The sequence below is a fragment of the Taudactylus pleione genome, unplaced genomic scaffold (genome assembly GCF_031769625.1).
Source record: "Taudactylus pleione unplaced genomic scaffold, aTauple2 ptg000093l, whole genome shotgun sequence".
NCBI classification, from domain to species: Eukaryota; Metazoa; Chordata; class Amphibia; order Anura; family Myobatrachidae; genus Taudactylus; species Taudactylus pleione.
In genome coordinates, this window is record NW_028284495.1 from 32376645 (window position 1) to 32396661 (window position 20017).

Sequence of the window (20017 nt, forward strand, 5' to 3'; positions counted from 1 at the left end):
TTCTTTATTATCTATATTTTATTTTTACTTCTCCAGGGTTTCTTCTCTATACTGCTGTATTCGACTATTAATTTTTGAAAATAAAGGTCACTCTAAAAAATTAAACAACTTTATTTTAAATTTTATTTTGTTACTGTTTTTAATTAATTTGTTTAATTATTAATGTTAATTGATCTGATCTCTGTGATAGCAAAATGAAATAACTTTATGATGAAGATGTGCTATATTGTAATTACCTTATATTTTATATCCTAATTCCCCTCTTGTGACAATGTATCTCACTGTCTATAGCCATCTTAAAATTATCCACTATATATGTCTACAAGTTCATATGCATCTCTATTTTGTATTTCTACTTTTCCTCTTTGCAGTTATTTATTTACAATGAATACCCTTCTAATACGTTATCAATCTATATTACAACTATAGACCAGTTGTACAATCAAGTTAATTACTTCCAATGGATACAATTAGCAATACCTTATAAAATAGGGCTTTGTTAGAAGCCACTGGCATTTACCTTTTTGATCCTCTGATGAAACGACCAGCTATTGAGGTCAAGAAATGCATCAGGAGTTGCTGTCTGTTCTCCTGAACCACGATCATTCATGGCGGCATTGCAATTGAAAATTTAAAAGCCCGCTAATCTGCATCATCAAAATATCCAGCTACGCTATCCTAACATGCTGTGAAACTGGTGGGATACTCGCCATGAAGGAATCCAACCCAGGGTGTGAGACGGCCGCCATCTGTATTCTCAAATATTTTCACCAGTTCCTGCTACGTTAAAAAGAATCGAAATAGACCATGCAGGTATCTGGATGTGAGCCAGCTAAACAACATACAGACACCGCCATTGGATCTTGGCACAACGCTCAGGTCAGTACACTGCTGCTGCAGCAACTGTTTATTCATATTTACCACTGCTTTTAAATCCACATGATTTAACAAAAGCACCGGACAGTCACAACTCCCGGCGTAGTTAATCCCTATTAAGAATCTATGTACTGGTGCATTCAGCACATGAGTTATTAACTCTACGTTATATATAAATATTTGTTTGGAAAGAAAATTGTGGAGTTCTAAACAAGGAACATCTGAAAAACATGTACTTTTAAGCTTTTTTTTAATTACTTTTATGAGATAGACTAGATTTTTTTATTGTCTCAAATTGCTCTTTTGTCCCTGCATTGTTGGGATACACAACATCTTAAAACCACTTTTTTTTTCTTTCAAATGTATTTTTATTTTTTTCATATAAGCTTATATGGTTGACCGACACAGTGGTATCAGGGAACTGTGATTTTTATTTTTTATTTATGCATTACAGTTAATTAAACAAGATTTTATGTATTTATCATTGGCTGATTTAGATTGTAATTCTTAATAATTTCTATTGTATCTACAGATTAGTAGAGGCACAATTATTGAAAGTTAATTGTTTCAAAGTTTGAGTGCTCCCCCTGTTTTTCTTTGTTTTTCTCTACATGTTAATTTAGAGGGGCTGACTACCCCTTGTGAGGGAGCAGCATCAAGTTTTTGACACATAAGCAGAGTGTTTGGCGCCTAAATCTATTTATTTTTCTTTATATAAGTAATGTTTGAATGCCATAGTATATCTGGACTTCATGCCAAGACTAGGAAGGACCTGGAATAGTTTCAGGAACATGGAAGTGAAATCAGCTTAATGTGGTAGCCTCCCACTCACCAGCCCTCAATTCAATCGAACAGCTGCGGGATGAGATGGAAACAGCTATTTGGAGTACAAAGTCATCATCAACTAATGTTCAGTATATTGAACACATTGGAATCAACATAGTCACCGTGTAAGTATATCTATGTTATAATTTAGACATCTTAGTGAGTAAATACAAGTGGGGAAGCAACTCATTGTTATAGTATGTATACACACATAATTAGATACACACATATCTATCTCTCTATCTAATACTAGTGCACTGCCCTGGCACCTCCCACCTTCCGCTTCTCTCGCTGCTTTATCCCACCTCCTCCCTACCATGTCTGTATTGGTCTGTCTTATTGCTTGCTGCAGTAGGAGCCATAATTTAAATCATATAGGCCCACCTGATATGGGCTCCATGCATGATATTGCCGCATGCTGATGGGGCGTTGCTGGTGCAGGGCAACATGAAACATTGGCACAGATGTATCTCGCTTAGACTTTTGTTCACACCGATCATTTCCCTTGATGTGCATAGAAAAGCCTTTGTGTGACTGCATTCGGAGCACCAGGAAAATGCATAAAACCATAATGCGGGCCCCAAAACATTGGTGCTTTTTTGTAAATATATTAAAATTTTTCATAAGACTCCGAGTGCTGCTTTTTCCTTCCTGTGCTATATATACACATATATATATATATATATATATATATATTAACCAATTAAGAAACAGAGCCCCTACTAGTGTGCATAACAGGTGCAATGAGTGACCAGATTCACCATTTAGAATAGTGGAAAATGAACCAAAAGTATAATAGGGTAAAAGACTTGTCTCAATTAGAATGTTTTCGGTCTCATGAGCAATGGTGATGGAAGTATGAAAAAAAAAGATGAAAAGATAAAACATAGTGTGTACCGTTTAGACCATAAATGTTGCATACATAGTGCTGTGGTCACATAGTAAGGAACTGAATAGTCCCAAATAGGAATCCAACACAGACACTCATTTGTAGTTAGAAACACAGTATTTAACAAAAGCTCAAAATTACAGAGCAAGTAACACACGTACAAGATATAAAATCAATAAAGCTTCTCTGTCCATTGGGAGAATCAGGGATGTGCAGTCAGTTCCAAAATCCAACGCGCTTCGTCCTTTGTTTTGGGACGTCATCAAAAACAATATATATATATATATATATATATATATACATACTCTGCTCTGTCCTCCACTCTGACAGATCCCATCCCTGCACTCGGTCACAGCTTCATCCTGACCCCTTGCTGTTCCACCCTGCTGTCCCGGCTCCAATACATACTGTCATTTGTGGCAATCAGTCATCCTTTTTTTTTTCTCTCTCATCTCCCTCGCAGCCATTTTAGATCATGATAACTTACAATATGCAAGCCACAGCATCAAATAATTTTTTTTATTTATTATATAAAATACTAACATTTAGGCATAAAAATTATACAGAACTACAATAAATTATATATACAAGCTATAAAGCCATAACTCAGCAGACCATCACACATGACTCCACAGGCAGTGGCGTCACTAGGGGTGTTGGCCACACCAGGTGACACCATCTGAGAGTGTGACACCCAAGTAGCACAGCTGCTCTGCTATTGGGTGTCACCCTCTTGGATGGTATTAGGATTCAGCCTGGGATTGGCTGTTACTCACCGCGGCGCCGGCTTACCCTGACTAGCTGCGGGATCAGATACCAGGTGTGGCAGCGGGTGACAAGATGAGTATTATCCACGAGGCCCTATTGACTTCAATGCAATCCTCCATATTGGAATTCCCGAGGCTCCTTACTGCCCATGGGATTGTGCTATCGAATTGGTGTCTGGAAGGGTTCCACCGCATGATCGTGTCTATCCACTCTCAATCCTAGAAACGGTCGCCGTGTTTGATTATATCAGAGAAAACTTAGCCAAAGGGTTAATTCGGCCATCTATGTCTCCTGCCAAAGTTGGTTTCTTCTGTCCAAAAAAAAATACGGGGGCCTTAGACCTTGTATCGACTACCGTTGATTAAACGATATCACTGTGAAGAATCAGTATCCTCTTCCTCATTTATGAACTCTTTGATAAGGTACATGGTGCCACCATCTTTACCAAACTAGATCTTCGAGGGGCCTACAACCTGATTCAGATAAAGGAAAGTGATGAATGTAAGACTGCGTGCAATACTCGAGTATTTAGTGATGCCTTTTGGACTAAGCAATGCCCCAGCAGTCTTCCTGAGTAATGTGAATGAGATGTTTTGGGATATTCTTTCTCATACTGTAGTGGTATATCTGGACAATATTTTGATTTTTTTCAAGGGACATCCAGCCTCACCATCTTTATGTAAAAGAGTTCCTCTCCCATCTTTGAGCCCATCACCTTTTTGGAAAAATTTATAAATGTATTTTGAAAAACCTTCTGTGCCATTTCTTGGTCATATCATTTCAGGAAGAATTCTTTACCGATGGATCCAGAAAAGCTGAATGCCATTCAGGATTGGCCTCAACCTAATTCTTTGAAAGTTGTTCAATGGTTTCTCGGTTTTTCAAACTACTACCGAAATTTTATCCACAACTTCTCCACCATAGTTGCCCTCATTACAGCACTCACTAAGAATGTGGCAAATTTTTCCCATCTGCTGTACCTGCCTTCCAGACTCTCAAACTGGCTTTCTCTTCTGCTCCTATCCTGTGTCAACCAGATTTGGATAAACCTTTTACAGTTGAAATGGATGCCTCCTCAGTTGGCGTGGGAGCCATGTTATTGCAAATAGCCAAGGATAAACGAAACCATCCCTGTGGATATTTCTCCCACAAATTTTATCCAGCAGAAAGAAACTATGCTATTGGTGACCAGGAATTATTGGCCATGAAACTTGCACTAGAGGAATAGAGATATCATTTGGAAGGAGCCAAGTTCCCAGTAACAAAGTTTACAGATCACAATAATCTGCTATATTTGAAGATGGCTCAACGTCTTGATCCCAGGCAGGCTGCTGGGCTCTCTTCTTCTCCAGATTTAATTTCAAGGTCCCATTTTATCCGGGAGTAGAGAATCGGAAAGCTGACACACTCTCTAGATCCTTTTTGCCTCTGGAGGAATCAACATAAAAAACATTCTATTCTCAGTCCTCTAATGTTTGCAAACACTCAGGTTAGTTATTTTCCTACTCCTGGCAAAGTTTTGAAATTCATAAGACATTTAAACTCCTTCAATGTTCCTACTAGTGGCAATCAATGAAAGAGGATGTTAGTAATTTTATTGTCTCCTGTGCAAAGTGCGCTCAGCACAAATCTGTTAGAAGAAAAGCATAGACTTCATTTCTGAGTTATCTTCTTCCAACGGTCACAACATGATTTGGGAAGTAGTGGGACCGATTTTCTAAAATGGCTCACTTCATACCTCTGGTTGGTCTCCCTTCTGCACCACAATTAGCCAAAGTCTTTCTTCGAGAGATATTTTGTCTGCATGGAAATACCTAAATAAATTGTGTCTGTGGTTAGATTCTGGTGAGCCTTGTGTTCTATCCTGTGAAATAAAATTAAAGTTTTCCTCTGCCTATCATCCATAGACTAATGGACAGACAGAAAGAATTAATCAAGAATTGGAGACTTTCATCAGACTATTTGTATCTTCTTCTCAAGATGATTGGTTTGATCTGCTGCCTTGGGCAGAATTTGCTCATAATTGTGATTGCCACACATCCACAAATTCTACTCCTTTCTTTGCTGTTTTTGGAAAGCATCCTCGTGTCCCTGAGTTTCAAGCTTTACCCTGGTTGAAGTACCATCTGTCTCCGGTCTTCTTAAATCTTTCTCTGATATCTGGAAGAAAATACATTCTTCATTAATGAAAGCATCTACAGTAGCAACTACGAGAAATTTGCTGATTGCAAATATTTGTCTGTTCCTCTTCTACGACCTGGAGATAGGGCCTGGGTTTCCACCAAGAATTTGAGATTGAGAGTTCCAAGTATGAAACTAACTCCATGTTTCATTGGTCCTTATTGTATTTCAATAGTAGTAAACCCAATGGCATACAAATTGGAATTACCTTCCCCTTTAAGGGTATCTAATGCATTTCATATTTTCTTGCTTTGACCTTTAGTTCTCAATCAATGCCATCACACTCCACCTAAAACTCCACAGGTTCGTACTGGGATTGAATTTGAGGTAGAACAGATTTTTTATTCCAGACATAATTTGGGTCATCTTCAGTATTTGCCTGACTGGAAGGGCTATGACCCGGAAGAGCGAGCATGGATAAAAACCTCTGATGTTCATGCTCTGCAGCTTATTCTTGCTTTTCACAAAAAGTTTCCTGCTAAACCTTCAAGGTGTTCGGAGTCCACCCTAAAAGGAGAGGGCACTGTCAGGATTCAGCCAGGGACTGGCCATTACACACCATGTGCCAGCTTCCCCTGACTAGCCACTCAGTCAGATGCCAGGTGTGGTGGTGGGTGACAAGCTGAGTATTATCACCAGGGCCCTGTTGACTCCCACGCAATCCTCCATATCAGAGTTCCCACGGCAGCGGTCATGGGCACAACCATATTGTCTATCTCACCTGACCGGATCCTCCACCAATGGTAGCCTGGTCACCTCTCAGCTGACTCTCTCCTCCAATGAACAGCTACTTAAGGGTATGAAGCAGGACTCCAGGAAGCAGGAAGTCACCTGAACAACTTCTCTGCTCCAGTAGCTGCTAGCTTCAGATCACTGTTCCAGGCTCCACACTGTTGTATCCTCAGTACGCTTCACCAGTCTCTGTGATATTTTATTTCAGTCAAAAAAATGGGCATGGTCACATACCATAAGGGGTGTGGCTACTGAAAATAGGGCATGCCAACATAACATGCCACCCATTTCTTGTCACATTCCTTTCCATTTCATATGCACCTTACCTATACGGTGGTTTCCAACAATGTGGAACCTCTGAAGAAATGTATCCTCCCTGGGATGACGGCATCTTTGGTCAGTATTCAATATTCATGTAAGTCACATCATCCAGAAGATGCCCGTTTGTGCAGGAATATGAACAAGGTCATCATCATACAACAGTGGTTCAACTATAATCGTGCCCACTGTGTAACTTTCTTCCCCCTGCATCTCTCAGCCACACCTTATCTCACTGCATCATCTCTTAGCCACACCATCATCTACCTCCCTGTGTCGTCTCTCAGCACACCATCACCGCCCCCCTGCATCAACTCTCAGCCACACCATCATCTCCCCTCTGTGTCGTCTCTCAGCACACCATCATCTGCCCCCTGTGTCATCTCTCAGCATACCATCAACCTCCCCCCTGCTTCAACTCTCAGCACACCATCATCTCACACCATCACCACCACCCCAACAACAACTCTCAGTACACTATCATCTCCCCCATGCATCATTTCTCAGCACACCATCACCTCCCCCCTGTGTCAACTCTCAGCACACCATCATCTCCCCCCACTTCACCTCCCACACCATCACCCCCCGCGTCATCTCTCAACACACCATCCCCTCCCCCAGCATCGCCTCTCAGTCATGCAATCAGTACCCCCCTGTATCGTCTCTCAGTCACCGTGAGATTTTGGTGTGGTCAACATGACACTCCACCCATTTCCTGTCACATTCCTTTCCATTTCATATGCACCTTACCTATATGGTGGTTTCCAACAATGTGGAACCTCTGAAGAAATACATCCTCCCTGGGATGATGGCGTCTTCAGTTGGTATTCAATATTCATGTAAGTCACATCGTCCAGAAGATGCCAATTTGTGTAGGAATATGAACAAGGTCATCATCATACAACAGTGGTTCAACCAGACTTGTGCCCGCTGTGTAACTTCCTTCCCCCTGCATCTCTCAACCATACCATCATATCACTGCATCATCTCTTAGCCACACCATCAGCACGGCAGCTTAGCCACCAGCCCAATGCTCTCCACCCCATAACCACTTGCAGTGTGCGGAGACAGAGCGCACTGGAGAAGGAAGAATCACTCCTCGCCGGGCGCAGATGGCAGCTCTAGTCTCAGGTCAGGAGGATAGAGCTTGGTAAGAAGACTGCCTGGGAGGGGCTGTGCACTTCCACTGCAGCTCCCCCTACAGGCAGCCCAGACAGCACCAGGCTAGCAGGCATAGCACACTTGCCAATACCTGCTTGTTAAAGAAGTCAGGACACAATGGTGGTGGGGGGAGGGCCAGCATGTGAGTATGATGCCCTGGTGGCGGTGCCCCCCTCTGCTGGGCTTGCCATGGAGCCCAGAGCACAAGCCCCGCTCGACCCCCCTACTTACGCCACTGGTGTCACCCCATCTGAGGTCCATGCCTCTCTCATGATGCCACTGCATGTAAGCTAAACTATTCATCTAGATCAAACATATCCAACTTCCAATAGGTTGTGAATTCACATGTCAAAACTAACCTTGCACTTCCACACCTTCCCACCATCATTCATGATTTGAAACAAAAGTGTGTCCAGCTAAGCATGCATTAAAAAATGACAAATATTTAGTTGTTACATTAAAAATGCCACATAGCACCCCCATATGTCCCAGAATATTCCATATAATGCCCACATATGTCACAGGATTATTCCACCTGATGTCCCCATGATAAAGAATTATTCCACATAGCACCCTTCATGTTGACTTTTATCAGGTGAGCACTAGTATCCAGTCTCTACCTGTCTGCTGTGCTCACATGACCACCTCCTATATATCCTTGACAAGAGCATCATATTTAAGCCTACACCTCCCACTAGTACATTGTAGGAACAATGTGGACCTTTACCTCCCTGTGATCTCACTCACCAAAGAGTAGGAACTACCTCCAATCCACTGCCTAAACCTGCACTGCTGATTACTGTATTCCTTCAAGCTACAGCATCTGAATCTGCTCCATTCAATCTGCAGCACTGTGCCGTATCCAGCATCCAGTCTGCACATTACCAGCCTATGTTCAAGCCCCCGTTCCAGTCCGGTTCAAGCCTCCAGTTCCACTCTGGCTCTGCTGCTGTTATCTCCAGTCCCATTCTGGTTCAAGCCTCTAATTCTACTCCAGCTCAGCTGCGGTTATCTCCAGTCCCATTCTGGTTCAAGGCTCCTGTCCCATTCTGGTTCAAGCCTCTGGTTCCTCTCCGACTCAACTGCTGTTGACTCTCTGATCCCATTCCGGTTGAAGCATCTGGTTCCACTCTGGTTAAGCTGCTGTTGTCTCCAGTCCCATTCCAGTGCAAGCTTCTGGTTCCACTCCAACCAACTAAGCTACATTTGTCTCTGGTCTCAATTCCGGTTCAAGCCTCCGGTTCCACTCCGGCTGAATTACTGTTTCCTCCAGTCCCAGTTTGGTCCAAGTCTCTAGGTGCACTACAGCTCAGTTGCGGTTACCTCCAATCCCAGTCTGGTGCAACAGTTTATAATGAAGTGGAGGTTAGACAGTGCTGCTCTCTAACCTCCACTTCATTATAAATTTCTGATATCAGAACAGCTAGTTGACTTGTTATATGTGTGGGAGACAGATTCAGCAATCAAGAGGCACTTTTTGGAGTTCTTAATATAAATTTAATTGTATCCAGTCTGGTTCAAGTCGCCGCGTCCACTTCGGCTCAAGTGCGGGTCAAGTGCGGTCCAAGCCTGTGAGTAGTCTGAAGTCTCCTGGGCTTCATATAGACTTTCCTAGTGCTTCAAGGGACAAGTCTTCAGCCTATAGTACAGTGATCCTGACAACAAGAAAGTCACCTCAGTACAACTCTCCTGCTTATTGTGGGTTCAAGTGGACTTTCCTTTCACAGTACTTCAGATTACCTTTCTGCTCTGCAATTGCATTGTTTATACTCAGCATCGCAGCTCCTGACCTACTTTGGGACTCTCTACTCACTATACCATAGGCATCACTGTCGACGGTAGTTGCCCTGAGGGTCCTCTCTTAGAGTGTTGGGTATTGTGCTAAGTCCCTGCTTCAGTGTTTACTCAGGTTGCTGGGGACTGGATCTAGATTCCTCTTTGAGGGTTTAGGCTTCAGTGACCCAGGTCTGGTAATCATTTTGCACTGTTTGTCAGCAGATTCCATGTGGGCTACTGATTACCTGTATTACTCACTGCTCTGTTCCCTGAGTTCTCAAACAGTGGTTCCGGCCCCTTTATATTCAGGGTAATGGAGCATACACACGGCCAGATCTGTCAGATGAACGATTTGAACGATTTGAACGATTTTACCAAAGATTTGAACGATTTGAATGATTTTTGACTGCATTAAAATGAATGGAATTGTCCAAGTCTGACTGCAAACACATCAGATGTCAGATATCGTTATCTGACCATCGGGAACGCACATCGTTCAAATCGTTCATCTGACAGATATGTCAGATATGTCAGATTTTCCTTCAGATATGAACGATTGAACGATTTTTTAAATCGTTATCGTTCAGATCTGAAGAAAAATCTGACCATGTGTATGCACCATAAGAGACTGAGTACTACTCAATTGGTTTCAGGGACAGCCTGGGAGCTTTCCAGTTGTCACTGACCTCTCTGAAGTCACAGGCATTTACCACATGGGTCTCACTCATTAGTAAACCTCTGATTCAACCACCACTATTCCTCTATGACTCATCAGCCCATGGGTCCTGACTTGGATCTGGAAACCCCAAATATGACACCTTAGATCACTCAGAAAGCAATTTGAGGAGTCACTCGCACAGCTATTAACTTTTGACGTCCCTACTCATTATCCCCCAACCACCCACGTCCAGGCACCCAGGCCACAAGACCTGCCAGCCCCCCACCTGTTCCAAACATACTGATTTTGATGAGACAGTCCTGATTTCAGGAACCTGTATAGCATAAAGTGTCACATTGCGTGAACAGAAGTTATTTCATAATACTATCACAGAATGTAGCAGCAGCTGAAGATTAATAGGTGACAGCTGCCGGAAGGAAACTGTTATAATGGGATATACACTTATTTCCCTCTATCTCTGCTTCTTTCTCTCAAACTTTTCCTTCACTCTCAGTCTTGCTTGATCAATGTCCTTCTGTGGTCTTTCTACACTCCTTTATCTATCCACATTACAATCCACACAGTTGCTGCATGACCATTGAGAGTGAGATGACGATAACTGCTCATGTCTATAACTAAAATAAGTATCATTACTAATCATTACTATTATTTGCTCAGGAAAGTTATAACTTATATGCTGTGATATTGCTGTGTTGTTCAACTTCAAACATCTTTTTCACAAATGGTTTGCAACTTAGTGATATAGAAGCTATATTTTTCTTTTCTTTTTTTGTGGCTAGGCTGTGTCTCTTAGACCTTGGGCTCATTCAAATAAGATGTTATGTCTACAGTGAATTAGCACTGGAAGCTTGACCGGTTTTATGTCCCGACAAGAAATGACAGCCAAGCCACATATGTCAAGCTTCATCTCCTTTACTGTAGTACATATATATTTCTACTGACATAGTGCTGAGGTGTAAAGTGCTTAATGAAAAACAGCAGAAGCAGGATGAAAGCTCATATGATTAAGTAAGTTTTGTCTGGAGCTCACATACTTATCTGTATTATCTGTAAATATAGACTGATGTTCCTAGAATGTACCTGGTGGAGATGTACTAAGCTTTGGAGTGAGATGAAGTGGAGATAGATAAAGTACTAACCAATCAGCTCCTAACTGTCACTTTACAGGCTGTGTTTGAAAAATGACAGTTAGGAGCTGATAGGTTGGTACTTTCTCTCTCTCTCTCTCTCTCTCTCTCTCTACTTCAAGGCTTAGTACATCTACCCCCAAACAGAAAAATGTAAGGTAAGTGAAGGGTCAGTAAAGAGCACCACACTTAAAAAAAAACAAGGTGAAATGATAACTGGATTGCAAAATATACTACAGATAGTAAAGGGTCTCTTAGGGGTCTATTTCCTAAGCAGTGTTAGGAGACAGAGTGACAAGTGATAATAAAGTGATAAGGTGCCAGCCAATCAGCTCCCAACTGTCATTTCACAGGCTATGTTTGAAAAATGACAGTTGGGAGCTGATTGGCTGGCACCTTATCACTTTTCACTATGTCTCCTAACACTGCTTAGTAAATAGACCCCTAAATGTCTGAAGGTCTATTTCATACTTGCTGACTCTCCCTGAATGTCAAAGAAACTCCCTGAAATAGTGGTGATCTCCCTGACTCCCTAAAGAGTCTAGCAATCTCCCTAAGGCCGGTCGGAAGATACACAACACAGATATGAATACATCACTCTTCGTCCCCCATTAGGAAACAGTGGGAGGAAGATTAAGGATGTCTGTTAAAAGACAATGGCCACCACTCTTCTCTTGTGATGGCTACATGAATGCCCATGTTCCTAAGGACGTGTTATGGATTACAGGTGATTTGTGCACAAGAAAGTGCGCTGATATACTGGAGATGTGACTCCATTATAATGGCGTGCACTGTATTACAGGGGTTGTGTTGTGAATTGCATGAACCTGGTGGAAGAGAAAAAGCAACAGGAGGTCATTTAAGTTGCTATAAAATAAGAGAAAGCAACAGGAGGTCATTTAAGTTGCTAGAAAAAAAAGTTTTTTTTATTTACCATGGAAACGGTGCATAGTACAAAGTACAGCCTCCGATCACATTTGCACCTCCCCTCCCTCCACGATGTAGTTGTTATGTAGCTAGGAAAATAAAAAAACATAATGTATCATGCTAAACATTGTTACTGCTTTGGGGGTCATTTACACTTGAATATAGGTATTGCTTCCACAATCTCCCTGAAATTCTTTCTTGAATGTGGGTGTACAAGAATACATGTTTTGTTCAGTCAGTGACTCAAGAGTTGTTACATGGACATTTAGTATAATTGCTTCCATCCAATTAAAATCCATTTTGATATATTTTTCTGTCAAAAGATAAAACACATAAGTCAACAAGATGTAGTTTCTTAGGGAAGCAAGGAACAATGATAACAAGGAAGTTACTTTTGACTAAATTTAGTAAGTGTGACAGTTTTTAGGAACAAGTGTACAATTATCCAGCATTATCCCTGTGCTGTGCTAGTCAGTTGTAAAATTAGTCATCTCCAGCATTACAACGTGCCTAAATGAGCACAGTAATTTGGCGCTATGGCAACCATGCTTCTAAATTTTTCCTTCCATCACAACTGAGCTGTGAACACAGTGGAAAGGGAGATGAATTATTAGTTTCCATTTTCTGTTAGGCACAAGGCCCATCTGTGAATAAATCCTCATATAACGATTATAAAAAACGCATAAATATTGATTAGCAATAACAATTATTTGGAGAACCAATTTCTATGGGCTAGTCACATAAACAAGCAGCAGTTACTTATGAATAAATGCACTAGGAGTTTCATAAATTAAAGGGCACTTAAAACAGTGAGTGTAAGGGATTAGAATAGTCTATGGGATAATGTACATCCTACTGTAAATTATACGGATATTATAAGTCACTGAGGAGTTCAGTGAGCATATCATTTGATTAAGGGAGAGGTAACAGATCTCCAAGATAACTTCTAAGATCTGTAATAATTAGGGATGAGCGGGTTCGGTTCCCTGAGAACCGAACCCACCCGAACTTCGGGGATCCGGGGCGATCCGAGCCCAAGCTCGGATCTCCCTGTCTGCCCCGGATCCCTCTCCCGAGGCAAAACCTCGAGATCTGCTGTCGGATCTCGAGGTTTTGCCTCGAGCGGCCATTTAAAAAAAAATGCCTTTGCCTTTAATGGGCAAAGTGCTGATTGGCTGACAGAGCCGTCTGTCACGGCTCTCAGCCAATCAGCATTATGGTGCTCATTTGCATGTAGCACGGACTCGTGAGATCCGTGCTACATGCATCTGTGTGATTGACAGTGACACAGAGCACAGATGGGTCAGTGAGACCCGTCTGTGCTGCTGTGTATTTCAATGACACAGATGCACGCACGGACCAGGAGATCCGTGCTACTTGCATCTGTGTCATTGACACAGAGCACTAACGGGTCCGTGAGACCCGTCTGTGCTGCTGTGGTAAATAAAAAAAAAAAAACCTGTGTAAAAAGAGAAAAAAATGGCGTGCCCCCCCCCCAAAAAAAGAGCAACCAGCCCCGGGCATTAGTGACCCAGTGCTGGGTGTGCTTAAATACAGGGGACAAACGACATAGGGGTCCCCTGTACTTAAACACAACCAGCACCGGGCTAGTCAGAACCAGAGCTGGTTGCCAAAATACGGGGGACAAACGACGTAGGGGTCCCCCGTATTCTGCGCAACCAGCTCTGGGCTCTGATCCGGTCCTGGTTCTGGAAATACAGGGGAAAAAAATGAGTAGGGTTCCCCTGTATGTTCCAGAACCAGCACTGGACTTTTTCTAGCGGGGGGCTGATGCCACAGCCAGGGGAGCCCTTTCACCGGGCCCCCCAGCCGCAGCATCAGCCCTGACCACTAGTCAGCCCAGGCCGGGGATCCCTGGAGAGCTGGGGACCCCCCCAATAAAGGGGTCACCCTCTCCAGGGCACCCCAGGCCCAGGCTGATAGCCCGGGGCTATCCCCGCCACCCCTGGTGGCGGTGGGTGGCGGGTTGATTGTGTGGTGTGGTGTAAATAAAGAATATCAAACATTGTCTTTACAAGTAGAACTGCAAGTCCCAGCAAGCCTGCCCCGCATGCTGGTACTTGGAGAACCACAAGTACCAGCATGCAGGGCATTAAGGGCCCACTAGTACCTGTAGTTCACCTGTAAAAAAATGTTTAAAAAAAACACAGGACACACACACCGTGACAGTATAAGTTTATTAAACATACATACACACACACACACACACACACACATGTACACATACTCACCTATGTAACCCTGTAGCATCGGTCCACTTGTCCGGTAAAGTATCCATAGGGGACCTGTGAAAAAAAACATACTCACCATCTCCTATGCGAGGTTCTGTCCTCTTCATTCCAAAGTAGGCATCCCAGGACTTGGCAAAAAAAAACAAACGAAAACGCGATCCACGAACTTAGTACCGTTCTATAGAACGGTACTTCCCGAATGAGAGCTTAGCGGCGGGGTATCACCATGGAAACCCCGCTGCTAAGCGTTCATTGGCTGAGAGAGGCCATCTCCCGTCTCTCTCAGCCAATGAACGGCTCCCTCCATTGTAGTCAATGCTGGGAGCCGCAAGGTTATTAAAGTTTACCCTGCGGTTCCCACCATTGACTACAATGGAGGGAGCCGTTCATTGGCTGAGAGACGGGAGATGACCTCTCTCAGCCAATGAACGCTTAGCAGCGGGGTTTCCATGGTGATACCCCGCCGCTAAGCTCTCATTCGGGAAGTACCGTTCTATAGAACGGTACTAAGTTCGTGGATCACGTTTTCGGTTTTTTTTTTTGCCAAGTCCGGGGATGCCTACTTTGGAACGAAGAGGACAGAACCTCGCATAGGAGATGGTGAGTATGTTTTTTTTCACAGGTCCCCTAGGGATACTTTACCGGACAAGTGGACCGATGCTACAGGTTACATAGGTGAGTATGTGTACATGTGTGTGTGTGTATGTATGTTTAATAAACTTATACTGTCACGGTGTGTGTGTCCTGTGTTTTTTTAAACATTTTTTTTACAGGTGAACTACAGGTACTAGTGGGCCCTTAATGCCCTGCATGCTGGTACTTGTGGTTCTCCAAGTACCAGCATGCGGGGCAGGCTAGCTGGGACTTGCAGTTCTACTTGTAAAGACAATGTTTGATATTCTTTATTTACACCACACCACACAATCAACCCGCCACCCACCGCCACCAGGGGTGGCGGGGATAGCCCCGGGCTATCAGCCTGGGCCTGGGGTGCCCTGGAGAGGGTGACCCCTTTATTGGGGGGGTCCCCAGCTCTCCAGGGATCCCCGGCCTGGGCTGACTAGCGGTCAGGGTTGATGCTGCGGCTGGGGGGCCCGGTGAAAGGGCTCCCCTGGCTGTGGCATCAGCCCCCCGCTAGAAAAAGTCCAGTGCTGGTTCTGGAACATACAGGGGAACCCTACTCATTTTTTGTCCCCTATATTTCCAGAACCAGGACCGGATCAGAGCCCAGAGCTGGTTGCGCAGAATACAGGGGACCCCTACGTCGTTTGTCCCCCGTATTTTGGCAACCAGCGCTGGTTCTGACTAGCCCGGTGCTGGTTGTGCTTAAGTACAGGGGACCCCTACGTCATTTGTCCCCTGTATTTAAGCACACCCAGCACTGGGTTACTAATGCCCGGGGCTGGTTGCTCTTTTTTGGGGGGGTGCACGCCATTTTTTTCTTTTTTTACACAGGTTTTTTTTTTTTTTTTTACCACAGCAGCACAGACGGGTCTCACGGACCTGTCATTGCTCTGTGCCAATCACACAGATGCATGTAGCACGGATCTCCCGGGTTCGTGCTACATGCAAATGGCCACCATAACGCTGATTGGCTTCCTGTCTGCCACTGCAGTGCCACTCCTAGATGGGCCACGTGTTTGTGCCGCCCCCTTGTGTCGCTTAGCATAGTCATCCAGCTTCCTCGGTACAACCTTTTGGCCTAAAAACAATATTGTGAGGTGTGAGGTGTTCAGAATAGAGTGGAAATGAGTGGAAATTAATGTTATTGGGGTTATTAATAGCGTAGGAACAAAAAAAGGCCCATTTATGTGATTTTAGCGTTTTTTTTTTATTTTTTAAGAAAAAATCCAGATCCAAAACACAAAACCCAGAACCCAAAACACGGAAGGGTGGTTTTGGCAAAACCAATCCAGATCCAAAACACGAAGAAAGATCCAGATCCAAAACCAAAACACAAAACACGAAAAGTGTCCGGTGCACACCCCTAGTAATAATATACACTAGGGGATGTGTTATTCCTTACAATGGGCATGTTTTATTAATAAACACTTAAGTGATAACATATCGAAACAAGAAGAAAAAGATTCTGTATTGGGTGCAGTATTATGTAATAAAATGTAACTTATATTATTTCCTTTACAATAAAAATATAATTGTATCATATTTTTTTAAAAACAAGCAGCAAAGTAATGGTTAAGAAATAGTTTTAGAGTGTATATAGAAAGAAAAGCAGAATCTGCCATGCTCTCCAGCCGGCGCAACTGCCCTCCTCTGCCTCCTGGCTCCTACACTCTGTGGGGAGAGATGTCTCCCATAGTGCGAGAAGCCGTGGGACCTCAACAGCCGCTAAGAGCATCCTCAGAAATAATGTGGTGACTCACAAAAAAAAACTTAGCAAAATTATGGAGCATATTTTGTATCATTCAGTAATATGCACAAGATAAATTATTCACAACAGTCAACAGAAATGCTTGTAAGCTTGTAGATCATGGATAAGCAGAAAATCTCTCTGCTTGTGGACTAGATTTAGGAGAAAAACATGTTATTATCCCTCATACTCAGACTTCCTGGTGCAACTCATAAATGTGCTACAGGGGTGTGTTACCCACTTAGGAAGGAGGGGTAGGGTAGTATGTCCAGCAGGTCAGGGTCTTAATATTTGTTAGTGTAAGATAGGCTGATTTGGAGTTTGCAGCTCTGCAGTGTAAATATTAATTTTCTTAGCTTCTCTTTCAACCCTTGTGAGGAATCCTTGGATATTAACATTGCATTCTGCTATGGCCTTAAATTTAATTGTCTTAATTATAATTAATTAATCAATTAATCAATCAATCCTTTACCTGCCTTGCACTATATACTGTACGAACTCCACCTGTATTTCCCTGTACTGCCCACAGGCCTCTGATCTAGTTCTCGATTAATGAAAACATTATTGGTTTCTATGGAGCTGCATGGTTTATTAAACTGCCATCCTGTCTGCTACTGCTATGGCAATGTTTCATAGGGGATGCAGTTAAGATCCTGACACATGGCATCCCGATCGCAAGGAGGCCGGGGTAAGCATGGGTGCCGAGAGGGGGGGGGGGGCAGGTACAGTTTACTCATGCCCAAGCTTGATAGGTCTGTGTACCATTGATCTGGGGACCTAGGTGTATGTGTGCCATTATTATGGGACCTAGATGTACAGTATGTGTGCATTTGCTCTGGGGACCCAAATCTTAGTGTTCCGTTATTCTGGTGATGTTGGTGTAAATGTGACATTGGTATGAGAACTCCAGGTTTATACATACTTGTGAACCCAAGTGTAAGTGTACCCATTGTTCAGGGATATCAAATAGGTGATTTCCAATAGAATGTATTACATTTAAGACAACCAGTGATTTAAAGATACTGACCCACAGATTTCCTTTATGGCCTATTCAGTTTACAGGACTTTTGTCTTCCCTTTAAACTAACACAACATTAGGCTCACAACGTAGTTTAAACATACATACATACAAATGAAAAAATTATATTATATATATTTTTAAATATATTTTACTTAAACAAAAAATTTAAAAATTATTTATCCCATTTTATATTTGTTACTTTACAAACTACATAGATTTACAGCACCAAGATCACTTCTTTAAATAGGGCAACTTTTGTTTCCACATGTTTTACTAATCTCCGCTATTTCATTTTGTTGCATAATGACACATTTAAATGCATTATTTACAAATAAAATAATATGTTATTGTTATTTATTCGTTGCAAACAATTGTAGTGATTTCAAAAGATTTCAACCCTCGAACAGAACTAATAGATAATAAAAACTTAGTGGAGCTGACTGTATAACAATGACACTGAAATATTAATTTGAGACATCATGTGACCTTGTACAAGCAAATATACCTCCTCTGTCTCAGGCTCCATAAACATCAGAAAAACTGGATCTGGAATTCCTCCGTACATAGCAGAACTGTCCCCACACATCTTTGCTGCAGTTGCGCCAAACAGCCCCTCTCTTTGTGCCAGGTCCCATGAGACTCTATTATCACCAGGAGTCTTTTTTGCATCTTCTTTTGATGAAAATGCATTTAAGTCGCAATGTAACTCGGTTGCACCATAAGACTGTGCTGATTAATTTGATATGTGACACTTGTATATCTGTGTGTGACTGAGTCTCTGAAATAGCCTACGAAGTGCTACGATGCAATGGCCACAGCTTTTTTCCATGCCAAGTTCCGTTTACAGACTTAGTTGTGCACAGAATACAAGTGTCACATAATTTGTCACATATCAAATTAATCAGCATAGTCTCCTGGTGGGAATCGGTATGAATTACCGCCGGATGCAAGTAATCCCGACAGTGGCTGGCCGACATGGCTGAAAAACCCGATCGTCCCAAGGTAAGTATTAACTAACCTAACCTCCCCCTCCCTAACCCTAACCCTCCTTACAGGTGCCTAACCCTAACCTTCCCCCCAGTGCCTAACCTTAATCCCCCCTCAAAGTGCCTAAACCTAACCCCCCCTTCCCCGCCGTCTAACCCTAAGACCCCCCGGGGGTGCCTAACCATAACCCTCCCTTCCCCTAGCCTAACCCTAACCTCCCGTGGGGTGCCTAACCCTAAGTCCCCCCCGGGAGCCCTAAACCTAACCCTCCCCCCACCTGCGGCTATCCGCGCTCGGCGCCCGGCATCACTTTGATCGGGATGCCGGGTGCCGGTCTCCTGGCATCTATAAAATGACAGACGTCTAGATTTAGATGCCTGTCATTTAACCCTCGCCGGGATAAAGCAGTCGGGAAGCCAGCTGTCGGGATTACGTCCGCCGGCTTCCCGACTGCATACCTCCTGGTGCGTCCTAGTCACATTGCATTATGACTAAGATGCATATTTGGCAAAATAAAGACACCCGATTCTAGCAGAGATGCACAGGACCTGGTGGCTCACTCATGCCAGAAATGTCATGCTGCGTGGTGTACTGAGGATAGATGTAGGAGGACACATCTATAGGTGTATAATAATGCAAACAAATATAATACAAAAAATTGTAAAATATAAACTTCCTTGTTATAAAGTACATACAGGCATATCAAGGAGCCCAAAAGTTGCTTTTATCACTTAGCAGAATACTGTACATATAAAATTAAATACCTTTAACTTGTCTAGGGTGCCAATGGTTAGGAGGCATCTAAAACACTTAATGGGTGTCAGCTAATGCTGGCATGAAGGAGAAGCAGCCAGAAGCTTCTTACGTGGGAAGTTGGTGGCTGCTGCTCCTTCATGTCAGAGTTATGCCAGGAGTATGGCACTAGGCTCCTGAAATTACAGCCAATGCTCACTGGTTCTGTCATGGTGGAGAGACACACGGAAGACCCACCATCAGACATCACCTCCACCAGCAGTGGCACTACAGTCCATATATTTATCAGCAATGTAACAATGCCGAGAAAGCACTGACCGCTGCTGCTGCTGAAAGGTCACGTCTGCTGGCGACTCCTTCGGTCAATGTGTCTG